Source organism: Myodes glareolus, chromosome 20, assembly GCF_982192425.1.
Source record: "Myodes glareolus chromosome 20, mMyoGla1.1, whole genome shotgun sequence".
Taxonomy (NCBI): Eukaryota; Metazoa; Chordata; class Mammalia; order Rodentia; family Cricetidae; genus Myodes; species Myodes glareolus.
Genome location: NC_142045.1, coordinates 48,498,840 through 48,511,895, shown reverse-complemented (window position 1 = coordinate 48,511,895; position 13,056 = coordinate 48,498,840). Strand labels below are relative to the sequence as shown.

General features: G+C 45.1%; 1 long non-coding RNA gene across 4 annotated transcripts in view; it reads left to right on the top strand.

Annotated features, from left to right (window-relative positions):
• The window catches only part of LOC125397505 (uncharacterized), a 599,497-nt gene that overhangs the window by 531,429 nt on the left and 55,012 nt on the right, over positions 1-13,056 (top strand). Inside the window, exon 4 of one of the 4 annotated variants that reach the window (XR_014999296.2) lies at positions 9,630-9,913. This is a non-coding gene — a long non-coding RNA (uncharacterized LOC125397505). Of the gene's footprint in view, positions 1-9,516; positions 9,914-13,056 lie in introns of those variants that run through there. The other 3 variants (XR_015735786.1, XR_014999298.2, XR_014999297.2) reach the window with 3 other exon arrangements.

Below are 13,056 nucleotides of genomic sequence, written 5' to 3'. Positions count from 1 at the left end.
GAGAACATGGAAACTTTAGCAGTCAGTGGTCTAGTTCGAACTGCCTATGGGATGGAGATTATGACCTTCTGACCCTACCGTTCGTCCTCACTGTGGGTAGAATTTATAGGACTTGTTCAACTTTTCCTTGCCTTTGCCTGAACATCCTAGAATTACAGTCTCTGACAAAGGTGGCACCCCTTTTGTAGGAGAAACAAAAGTATATAAAGAGTTGGCAACCATGGCACTGTGTGTGTCGATAAGGAAGCCAGGTTACTTCCGTGGCACTATGTGTGTCGATGACGAAGCTGGACTGTACCAGCTCCTCCTTCCGTGGCATTGCGTGTATCAATGATGAAGCTCCTTTATTTGTTGTGACTGGTCTTGGTCTTTCAATGAGATATCACTGACCAGCATCTTCCTCCAGAACAGGTACTGTGGAAGTCAGTCTTGTCAGTCCGAGTTGGTTAGACTGGAAAACAGCTTCCCAGATCATGGGAATCAGCTACGAGACAGTAGCGACTTACGTCTTCTAGGTGACTTGCATGCAGGTTGCATTTAAAGAATGAAGAATTCTGCAGACGGTGGTCGTGCACGCAACCTTTAATCCCAGCACTCAGGAGGCAGAGGCAGGAGGATCGCTGGTGTGCAGAACGAGTTCCAGAACAACCAGGGCTACACAAAGAAACCCTGTCGAAAAAAAAAAAAAAAAGAAAAAGAAAAAGAAAAAGAAAAAAAAAAAAGGATACTTGGGTCCTTGAGTATCCATGAGGTGCTGGACTTTGGTGATTAAGGTGGCACTGTGTGGATGTTAGTCTGTTTGCCCTGATGCTGTAGAATTCTAGCACTAAAGAATGGGGGGAGGTGGCAGTTCTTAATATTTCAGCAGTATGGGCTGTGTTAGAGTGATTTTTTTATAAAAACACAATCAATTAATGCCACAGTTGTGTGATTTTAGCAAATGCAACCTTTTATTACAAATCGCAGCACCTTCGGTGACTCGGTGGGTTTCTTACTTCCCTCATTTGCTTTGTCTTTGCGTTCAAGCATAAGATTACATGTAAAGTTTGCCTTTTAATACAATACAGACCCAAGTCAGCTGCCAAAAATATTTTAAATGTGTGCTCTTTACACTAAAGATCAGATCATTTATTCATTTTTTAGATAAAAAAATAATTACATTTATCTCAATTTTTTTGCCAAGGGTTGAAACACTAGTTTTACTCTTTCTCAAAGCTGAAATAGCAAACAGTTTATGTAAGGTGTGGGTAATTACCTCCATTATTATACTGCTGTGACAGATGTTGGGGAAGAAAGCCTGAGATGCCCACAGCTGTGCACCCCAGGACTTCTAGTGCAGGCTCAGCCAGAAGGCTAACAGATGTTCTGAACTGTCACTCTGCCTGGGTGTTTTGAAAGTCTGAGGGCTGCTTTAGCAGAGTCTGTTTTGGTTTCACAGATATCCTCCCAGTTCCTGTCTGTGACAATTAATGTTGGTGACATTGATAAATCAACCTGTTTTCCTTTTCCCTCAATAAATACACATAAACAGACATCAGTTGGCACACGGGTTACTGAGCAGTCTGTGCTTATCACTCAGTAAAAACCCCTTCTTTGAACATACATTTGGGTTGTTTGTACATGCAAGCTTGCTCGAAATCTTGGGAAGAACCTAGAATTTTGCTAAAAATCATGTACTCCTTGGGGGCAAAGTGTTGACATTTCTAGTGAGGAAAAAGTTGTATTATTTTTCCTAATGAGCAAAAGTTTTTCTGCTCGGTTTATTTCACACTTAACAGCCCTGCTCAGGACAACATTCATTCCCTTAGCATGGAAGAAGCCAAAAAATGACACCCAGGAAGTGCAGTACCGCATCTCAAGCCTGATGCGGAACGACATCCCCTTGCAGACATCCTTTCAGATTCTTCACAGAAGCGCTGCCCTGTGTGAGGCCGTCGGTGCCTCATTGCCTGTTGCTCTTAATTTTAATGGGCTGGAATCCTGTAGTACACTTACCCACCCCGTCCCCTCCCCATTCTGCATAGAAATATTACTCTAACCAGTGCATCTCTCTGGGTTTGTTTCTGCGTTAGTCCCTACACTTAATTATGAGGAAGGGAAAGATGCCTCCTTCTTCTTTGTGATAAACTAAGCTCTCAGTAATCCCAAACAAAAGAGCCAGTTCTAGAAGATACAGGATTTGCTCGCAGGATTACGGTCTCATAGATAATGCGGTGCAGTCAGCAGAGGAGAAGCTTTATTTTAATTCAAATAAGCTAGTAAACACACCGCTGACACGCCTGCCAGGGAGAGGAGCTGGCCACGGTTGCCACGTTGGCAGCTAGAGTGTAAAAAATCTATTATACCTTGTTCACCATATGTTTAATTTTATATGAGATACAAATTAAACTCTCCACAGTCCCTATTAAAAGAACAATGTTTATTTTATATTTTCCTGTCTTGAAATAAGGGCTATCAATATTGAGGGGTAATTTTGATATAAGTAATTCCCCATGGGGTGTGGATAAATTCATGGAAAGCAAAGTATTCTGCTGTCTTTCTGGGAAAAATACCAATATAAATGTTCTCCAGTTTACAGTCATTAATGAGGTTAGTTAGCAATCACATGGCCTGTTACTGCTGTATTTCCCTCCCAGCACTTTGGGTTCTAAAGCTGGAGCTTTAAGGCTAAAACTTTCTCAGCCCTGTATCATCTGAATTCATGGAACTGTGACCTGGATCGGTGCAGCCAAAGGGAAACCTGGAATGCGATGGTATGGGAGAAATCCCTAAGTCTGAGGCCCAGCATTGCACAAATGGAGTGTGGTGGCTCAAGTCTGTGACCCCAGCACTAGAAGGATAGAGGCAGGCAGGGCGATCAGCTACCTAAAGAGTCTGAGGCCAGGATGGGAGCTACAAGATCCTAAGGAGGTGCTGAATCAAGAGACTGTCTCAGCTCTAAACCCAGCATTCCAGAGACTGAGGCAGTAGGATTAAGAACTTGAGGCCCAACACAGTGAGTTCCAGAGTGGCATCTCCTCTAATGCTATAAATTACAGCAGAATAGAGTAATCCCAAATTTGTGTGTTGTCTGGAGAGGTAGACAGTATCTGCTGACCAAATTCAAGGTTAGCTCCTTTCTTGTTCACCTTCAAGCTAATAGAAGGCTGTTCTTTCTTCAAAGAGGAAAAGGATATTAGGAGTCACTGTTGGGAGAAAGCAATAGAAATTTTCCCTGGAATGTTCTCTTGGATTATAATTCCTTTCTAGACAAATCCCTATGAACATGCCTCTTTTCTGTCAATCCATCTACGAATGTGCTTAGCATTCATGCACGCGGCTGAAGATGTGGCTTCATTGGTAGAATGCTTGCCTTGATGCACAAATCCCTGAGTTCAATCCTAAGCACTGGATATCCTGGGTGTGATGGTGTACACCTATAATTCCAGCCCTTGGGAGATAGAGGCAGGAGGATTAGGAGTTTAAGGTCATCCTCAACTTCATAGCAAGTTCAAGGCTAGCTTGGATGGATGCTGTCCCAACAACAATAACAACAAGAAAATACCATTAAGTTAGTTACCAGAGCTAGCTGCCTACTCTCGTGCCTGTAAAACAGAGGAGTGGAAAGTAAGGACCACCATCTGGGGGCCTTTCTAAACCTGTGTATATGAAGACTGCGTGTGGTCGTGGGTCTGTGATTGTGTTTGTGGGTTTAAATTTTGCGCACTTTGGTTCAGAAAGTTCAAGTTCAGAGGCTAGAACTGTACACCGGTATCTTCAAGAGTATAAAACGCAGTCAGGCACAGTGCTGCCCATCTGTAACTCCAGCCATGAAAGATTGAGGCAGGAGGAGCAGGCTGTGTTTCTGTTGTTGTTCTTGTTGTAAGATTTTACTTTTTTTTAGTGTTATGTATGTGAGTGTTCTGCCTATACACATGTCTATACACTGTGTGCATGCCTGTTACCCACGGAGGCCAGAAGAGGGAGTTGGATCCCTGGAAACTGGAATTAGCTTTCCATCTGCTATATGGGTGCTGAATATTGAACCCAGGTCCTCTGAAATAGCAAGTGGTACGCTTAACCACTGAGCTATCTCTCCAGCCACAAGAGGCTCAGAAATTTATTTACATATTTTTATTGATTTTATTGAGCTATTTATTTTTCTCTACTCCCCTCCCTTTCTCTCCCTCCCCTCTACCCTCTTCCATGCTCCAGTTGACTCGGGATATCTTATCTTTTTCTACTTCCCATGTAGCTTAGATCCACGTATGTCTCTCTTAGGGTCCTTATTGTTGTCTAGGTTCTCTGGGGTTGTGAATTGTAGGTTGGTTTTACTTTGCTTTATGTCTAAAAACCACTTATGAGTAAGTACATATTATAATTGTCTTTCTGGGTCTGAGTTACCTCACTCAATATGATGTTTTCTAGCTCCATCCATTTGCCCGCAAATTTCAAGATGTCATTGGTTTATTTTCCTGCTGTGTAGTACTCCATTGTGTAAATGTATCACATTTTCCTGATCCATTCTTCAGTTTAGGGACATTGAGGCTTAGAAATTTATGGCTGTTACACAGCAGGTTTGAGCCAGTCAAAGATACATGAGACTGTTTCCAAAAAAAAGTAGAAGGCATGCATTTTGAAAATGGATCCAGTTGCATTACTCTTGAAGCCTACTAGAGAGCATTAGTATTTTATTCATGTAGAAATGATGGCTCCTCCTAGACTATGCAACAGCAGCTTCCCACACACAGTACCAATGACACATCCTGTTGGGACATCCTGCAGCCCTTACTTCCTCTCCAATCTCTTATGACTCAGAGTATCACTCAGATGAATTTATGTATAAATAAATTGGAAAACTTACTAACATGTTCGTGTGTAGAATGTTTTAAATGTTTAACAGTTTTAATTAATACTCTTAGAAGATTTTCTCTTGAAATGGGATTTCCCTCTGTAGCCCAGGATAGTCTCAGATTCCAACAGTCCCCACTGCCTTAGCTTTCCAAGCTGAGACTGTAGACATGGGCCGCTATGCCCAGTTTAACACGTATGCCTTGTTTCAGAAGCAATAAAGGAAAAAAATCCAAAGGAAAAAAGAATATTCGAAAAATTATAGAAAATAAGAAAGAGAGTAAATGTGTTAGTTGGTTGGTGTATTTGACTATAAATCAACTTGGTGTAACTTAATTTCATTTGTATTCTTTCATGTTTTATTTTATATTTATTTCCTTATTTGCCACAATACCAGCGATGAGGTATTGCACACTCTAGGCAAGCTATACCCTGAGCTATATCCATAGCTCCCCCCCCCCCGTTATATTTTGTCTTGTTTCTTTGCTTTTTGAGACAAGATCTTCTCCTTGTTCCTCTAGCTGCAACTCTCTCTACAGGCCGGTCTTGAATGAGGGGCAATAGCTTATCCTGCCTCAGTCTCCCCTTCCTGAGTGGTGAAATTATGAATATGAACCACTATGCCTGGTTAAAATTAATGCTTTTCAAATACACAGATAAATCATATAGCTTTGTATAATCTTGATTCATCTATGAAAAGAAGCCATGAAGGAAACCACAGCACAGTCTCCCAGCAGCCCTTGCTTTTGCTGGGACTTCCTCTTAATTATTGAGCTCACCTTCCTGGGATCAGAGCTGTCTGTCAACACCTGGAACTTCAGAGAGGGCCAGAGTATGCACACAGGTGTGAAGACTGGCCTTGCAGAGCAGGGGGCCTCCTTATAGCCTGTAGGCTCAATGACTGCCCACTCCCTGTTCCAAGTCAGATTCTCTGACCCTCTCTGAGGTTCCCAGTCTCACCAGCAAGACTTTTCCATCGCAAGTCCTTCCTCCCTTGACTGCTCTCAAGCTCTGCCTGGGGAACCCTCCAGGCTCCTGCTCCAAATCAGACTCACCACAGTGACCTTCTAATGGCTTCCCACTCAAATCTAGGCTGGGCCCTTTGTGAGCCATGCAAAAATTGGACTCTAAGGGAACCCAGCCCGGTCACCCCAACCTCTACTTTCCAACCTGGGGGCAATTGGGTAAGGTTGGCCATTGCAGGAGCAGGGTCTGCAAGACCCGTTGGCATTGGTTTCTGCAGTGGCGCGCCACCGCTTGGAGGGCACTCAGCCTTTGGAAAACTGGATTCTAAACCCTGTCTTCCCACCAGTGGTGTTTTGTGGGACATCAGTAGCCGCCTTCCAGTCACCTACAAGTGAGCGGTAGCAGACAGCCATGACATTTGGGTTTAGATCCAAGTAACCACTTGAATGGGACAGGGCCGTTGGCATTTTAAGAGCCCTCTAACCTGTGCTGCCATCTAACTTACAGCAGTGACTACCAGGGTCATGGTTGGTGGCAGGTGCGGGTGGCAGCATGTCACTGTCACTATGTCGTGCCCAGGAATTACAGAGATGCCAGAGAGCCTGTGCCCTCGAGCAAACCAGACTTGCTTTCATGAGGAGAGCGTGAATAGGTTCAGTGGGGAAATGGTTGTTTGCTAACTGCTTCTGGAGACTGAAGCTACAGGCTTCCAGGGATGACTACCTGTAACCTGGATGCCCTCTGTAGCACTCCCCTCCTGACAAGGTTCTGTACCTTCCTCTCCTCCCTCCCTTCCTCTTTCCTTCTTCATCCTGAATGTTTCCTGTTGAGTATTATTCGTTTCTGTTCTGAAAAAATTGAATCCGATCTCCCCATGTCTGAGTTTACAGACTCGTGGAGCCCAGCTTTGGTCCCAAAGTGCCTGTCTGTACATCCAGAATGCCTCGAGAGCATCCTTCTGGTGGCTCCGTTTGCTCCAAACATGGGGGTGGTGCGTATGGGAGACTAGTCAGCTTTGTCTCTTTGCTGTAGAAAGCCTCTCTTGCTGCCTTCTCCTCCCTCCCTCCCCTGTCCCCTCCCTTCTACCTTTCCCTCTTTCCTGTCCTGCCCTCCCCTCCCTTCTCTCCTTCCTTACTAAGTAGTTCTCCATGGCTCCAGATTTCTCACCTGCAAAGGCAGCTTGTCCCTTGGGCTGCCACTCTCCGGGACATCTCTATATTTATTTAGCTGTGTTAGTCATCTTGCGAGTTGAGTGCAAAAGCTTTGAATTAAGACTTTTGAGACTTTGGATGACTTGCACACACACACACACACACACACACACACACACACACACACACACCTTCATGGTCACTTAGAGGAGACAGGGAACAACTAATTTTAAATTTCTTAAACTTCTTAGGGCTGGGATAGTGCCGATTCTAAGGTATGCAGGATGTCTCACCCTGAGCTTGAGTCTTTGGTTCAATTTCCAAATCCCTCAATGTGGGGGGGGGGTCATCAGCTTGAGTCTTCCTGCAGTCCATGTAAAATGGAAAGTGGGGGACACGACAACTTTGACCATGGCCACTTGAGTCTACATAGTGAAAACATAGGGGAAAAAGTACAGTGGTCCACTCAGGTCTTTCTATGGCAACTTTGGGCATTCATTTCACATTCGCCTTCCTCATCCCGTTACTGGAAGTGTTCCTACTGACTGTATGGTGTCCCAGCCTCTCCCACAGTGCCCCAAGTAGCAAACACCAACACAGCCCTCAGCCACTGATAAAGGTCCCTCCCACCTTGCGCACGCATTGTCTTTTCTTGTTGGCAGCGCTGGGGATGGGGATTGAACCTAAAACCTCGTGCATGCTAGGTGAGGGCGTTACCATTCAGCTGCTATGGCACCAGTCCGGACTCATTTTTCAACCAGTCTCAGGAAATGTTTAACCTTTTAAAGTACCGCCCCAATTTTCATTCTTTTCAGATTTATATGAGGCTGTTTGTCTCAACAGTGTATACAATAAATAATTTAAGTGAGGTGTGATGGTGCACCCTTTTAAATTCTGGCACTCGGGAGGCAGAGTCTACAGGGCCAGCCTCGGCTACACAGTGAGTTCCAGGCCAGCCAGTGCTGCATTATAAGACTGTCTCAAAATAAAGAGATAATTTAGAATATGAATTATTGAGAAATAACCCTTGAAATGATTTTGCTGCCAAGGTTTTATTTGTTTATAGTTTAAGTCACCACGCCCCACACACAAATCCCTTGTGAGAAGGCCATTTGTAAACCAATAACAGAATTGCTTCCAAAAGGAAAAAAAGAGATGATATCAGTTTTATTAAGGGATTAGTTGAGTGTTTACTTTTATTTTGGAGGTGTGTGGTGAGAAAAGGAGTAATTATTGGGGGGGGGCGATTTGGAAAATTCTCTGAAGACTTGTTTTTAAGATAAAAAGCATTTCCCCAGACTTTTGTCTCTCTGCAAATAACACAGACGGCCGAAGTCAGGGGAGTAACAGCCCTTTCCCGGCCCTTGCAAGCCTAAGGGCTCTAGCAGCAGTGTCTCTAGAAAGGTAGACAGTCAGGCCAAAAAAAGAAGCGCTTCCTGTGACATTCCCCATCCCCTTGTGGGAACTCTGGGAGCCCTTTCAGACCTTGAGTTTAGAGGTTGGGTTTCCTGAGTGGGAGGAAACAGAACTGAAAGAAAGGGGGCAGCTAGCTGCAAGGGCCACCCCGAGAGTGTGAGACACCGAAGCTGGAGGTGGGCCAGCGGTCAGTCCCCATCCTCAGACCCTGCACAGTCACAAGTGGCCAGGGACGAATCAGAGAGAGTTAAGAGTGGGCCCCTTGAGCGCTGGAGATGGACCCTTAACAGATTCTACTGCACCTGGGTTCCCGGCCTAGGATTTTCAGGTTAACCGAGAGGAAGGCCAGCTAGAAAGAAAACATGCCTTGCCCTGCCCCTCCCGCGCACACGGCAGATGCTTGCGGAGGGGAGGAGGCGCCTCAGGAGGGAAGAAGTCCTTGCTGATAAGCATGTGTCTGATTCATCTGGTAGCCTGGTCAGCCAGCCTGGGGAGAGGAAAGCCTCCTTTCCTTAAGTCACTGGAGCAGGGTTTGCCGGCCTCCGCGCCCCCAACCCTCCTTTAACCCAAATGCAATCGAAACTGCATTGCCTTCAAGCCTGGAGTGCTCCTAAAGACTTGGGGTTTGATGAGGTTGCTGCATGACTGATACAATTGCAGATTTTTAGAGCCTCCAAGAGACAGATGTTTGGGCTGATTAAGAATTGAGGAGGAAGCTTGCAGCTGCACCAAGGAATAATGTATTGGACAAATATTTTAATCAAAAAATATGAAGAGATCAGCCCAACCTTCCAAGGTCTTCTGCTTTAAAAAAAAAAATCTTTATCAAACCCCTATTCTATGGCTTCAATAAACAGAACCCATTACCTCACGGCATCTTTTGTTGGCCCCATACAAGAGAGAACAAAATGGTTATTCAGGGGAACGCTTTGGATTTTATTGTGAGTAGCCTGCACAAAGAGCCGTGTTATTGTATTTAAAAGAACCATCTGTAGCAGAAACAATGGCATCAAATTATCTTTGAATACCCACTGAAAAACATAAAGCTTGTTTTTTTTTTTTTTTTATTCTTCTGTACGGTGGGGGACAGAGCCGTGTTAGGATAACTGACTTTTTGTTGTTCTCTGGGTGCATTCTTCCCGCTCCCCCTCTCTCTCCCCCTCACCCTCTCTCTCCTCTCTCTCTCTCTCTCCCTCTCCCTCTCTCTCTCTTTTAAAAAATCAGCCATTTGGGGTTTTAAGCCATAAACGATTTTTCTTGTTGCAGGGGATTGCAGAGGCAAAGCTAGGCTAGGTCTTGGAGGCTGGTGTGAGGCGGTGCGGGTAAGGCAGGAGGGCTGCTGGAAGACACTGTGGAAGAAAAGCCGAAATGGATTCTCCGTGCCTTGGATGGAGGAAGAGGGGGGAAGTGCGAGCTCCTTCAACTCCTTCGGTCCGGTGAGGAGTGATCCAGCTTGGGCTGACAAGAGGCTCCGGGAGCCCTCACGTTCAGGGCTTTTTTACCTGCCAATCAAACTGCTACAAGACAACACCCTGATCTGGCGTGGACGCGTAAGTAGCTCGCAACTCAACTTTGACATTCAAGGCTAGCTCCCTCTCCCCACCCCCAACACGCTCTCGCTCACTTTCTTCCTCTCTCATTCTGCCTTTTTGTGTGTGTGTTTGTGTGTGTGTGTGTGTGTGTGTGTGTGTATGTGTGTGTGTGTGACCTCTAAGAGGTCTGCCTACTCTGTGTGGTAGTCATTTAACGCAGGCCGATTTAAGTTTGAAGGTGTTAAGTTTGGGAATTAAATGCTAATTAAGATCTCTTTAACAAATGCAGAACTGAAATGACATTTTATTCCCTTCCGAGCAGTTAGTTTTAGGTCTGAACGCAACCAAGGTGGCTTGGGGGGGGGGGGGCTTTTTATACGTGAAAACTTAGAAACAGATGCGTGACTCCCTATAGATAAATCCAATAATGAAAAATTTGGGGCTTCCATCTTAAAACTGTTAACTCTAGTATTGCTCTCTTACAAAGAACCTTGAGCAGACCGCTGTGTCTTGCGATGAAAGGTACAGCTCCTGAAGGGCTCACGTCAATCGCCGTCGGGACTTGGGGAGGGGGGACGGTAATTGGGGTGAGAGGGAGCTTGCATTTAAAAAAAAAAGTCAGGGGACATGACGAACCCTCATTCTTTATGCAACTGGAATAGAGGGAGATAGAAACGCAAGGGGGCAGGATCATCAAGAAATATTACCTGAGAGGGAATGACAGGCTGACGAGGTTGGGAGCTGGGAGGGCTGAGGAAAGCTGGCTAGGGCTGTGGGTTGCTCTCTGGCGCCCTCTAATGACAATCGAACAACGTTCCCCTCGCCACCCCACGCTCAGGATAGGATTTTGTCGCTGCCGCTGCGAGTTTTTGTTGTTATTGTGGTGGTGGTGGTGGTGGTGGTGGTGGTTGTTTGGCTGGTTGGTTTGGTTTGGTTTTCTCTGCACGGAATAGAAGAAATAGGTATTTTTCAGCCCAGAAACTTGGTGCACGGGGTTTAGGCATGCGTTTCCCCTCCACGCCGAGGAGACGATGGATGGTTGTTTGATTCGTGGAGGGAGTCCCCGTGGGGATGAGCAGTGCTGGGGGAGGGCCTGCTTCTCGCCCGAGAAGTGTGGTCGGGATGGCCAGGGTGCGGATCCAGGATCCAGGATCCAGCATCCTGACACCCGCCCATCACCGCAGTTCAAGGAGGCTCCTGGGGACCTCTGCCACCCAGGCTTGCGGTGTTCAGGGGCCTGTTCTAACGCCTCCTACTTCTTTTTCTTCTTTCTCCTCCTCCTCTTTATTTTTCTTCTTTTTTTTATTTAAAATTTTAGTAGATAAAGGTTAATCTTGGGCTGAATGATAGAGCTGTGATTGACAAGAGAGAAGGTGTTGAGGGCAGGTCGCACGGTCTTATTTACAGCCCACTGCTTGCTGTAGAGCCTTTGTTAGGACTCAAAAACTAATCTAGTGCTGATCAAAGCATCACGGAGTTAAAGGACAGTAATGACTGCTAATTTCATTCCAGCCTCAGGCAACCCCCGCCGCTGTAATTAAAGACACACTATTTAAATACAGGTGAAGAGTAGTGGTTTTTTTTTTAAGTTGAGGTGGGGTGGGTGGGTTACAATTTTATTTAGAGTTCTTCTTGTACTATGGTGGTTATGTGATCCAACACCGGGTATTTTTTTTCTATTAGAATTATTTTTTGTCGTTTATACTTGGCTTTGAGGGACTGACAGGGTAAAATGCGTCCGTCACATAACTGCCACTGTTTAAAGGAAGTAGGGGAAGGAAGCAGTTCAGTAACAATGTAGCGGGGGATTTAAATATTTGGGTCTCATCTACACACACACACCCGCTCCCCCCCCCCGCCCCAGCCTCTCTTTTTCCTCCCCGACCCCAGTATCTTTTTTTTTCCCCTCTTCGAATGAACAGAAGGGCCTTCAACACAGCTAAAAGTATTTGAAACTCGGAGCAGAGTTAACAGGCCAGCCAAAAAGATAAGCATCCACTTTTAAAGAACTTCTAAAGGATCGTGTGAACGTATGGAAAAATATATTTTTAATAATTTCATACACACACACTGTAGCGGCGTATTGGCTCAGGAACCTCAAAATTTTACAATCCATAGGAGTTTCTTTATAACATCAAAGCTCTACGTTTTCGTACTTGGTTAAAACTGATACTCTCTCTACACACCACACACGCACGCGCGCACACACACGCACACACACCAAAAAAAAAATTTAGCCTTTAATCTCTTTTTATACGCAAAGACGAAAGCTCTACACTCGACCCCGCCAGCGGCTGTCGCGGTCGGGACGGGAGCAGCTCAGTTGAGAAGAGACTCGGCAGTCTCATTCCAGCGCCCCCTATTGGACGCAGTGGGAGATGCACAGCGCCCTCCCCGAACCTGCGTCAGCCCTTGCCCTGGGGTTAGAGAAAACTCTTTATTGCCCTTAAAAAAGGAAGTAGGGGTGCGGAAAAAGTTTTTATGCCCTTAAAAGATAACTATAATGCAACAAAAACTAAAGAGATATTCTTTTCAATTCTATTTCTTTTAAAAAAAATGACATTCCTCCTTACACCCTAGTTTTACCCCATCCTGGTCTGGTCTGGGGTCTTCTTTTAGAAGTTATGCCGTGGTACCACAGAGAAACGTTATGAAAACTGCTTCTACCGCTCGCCCGCTTTCCACAAATTAACACTAAAGCGGCGAGTGCTTCGCTGAACCACCAATCGCGGTTCGCAAGTAAAGTGTTTGGAGTCTCTAGTGAATGAAGCAACTCGGTTAATATTTGATTATTAATTCCAGAATGTAATTAAAAGTCCAGTCTCTCCTTCGAGTATTTGCCTCCCCTCAAACCAGTCTTGATCAAACTTTTCCCCCTTGGCGATTGGCTAAATCCCAGCTGTTATCTACCGTACAGGTGTCTTACATCTTTTCGACTTTTATCTCAATGTAGAATTTCGAGGGAGGTTAATCTGTGATAAATTGTATTGGCCAGAAATCCAAGTTACTGGAAACAGTTTTTGTTTGTTTGTTTAATATCTCCAAACCTGTCTGTGTTAGAAGGGGCTGTAGCTTTTGCCAGCAAGGGAGGGGAAAGCAGCCTTGTGATTGATTCAGAAAGAGGGACCACAAAAAGAACATAACCTCTAGAATGCAGAAAA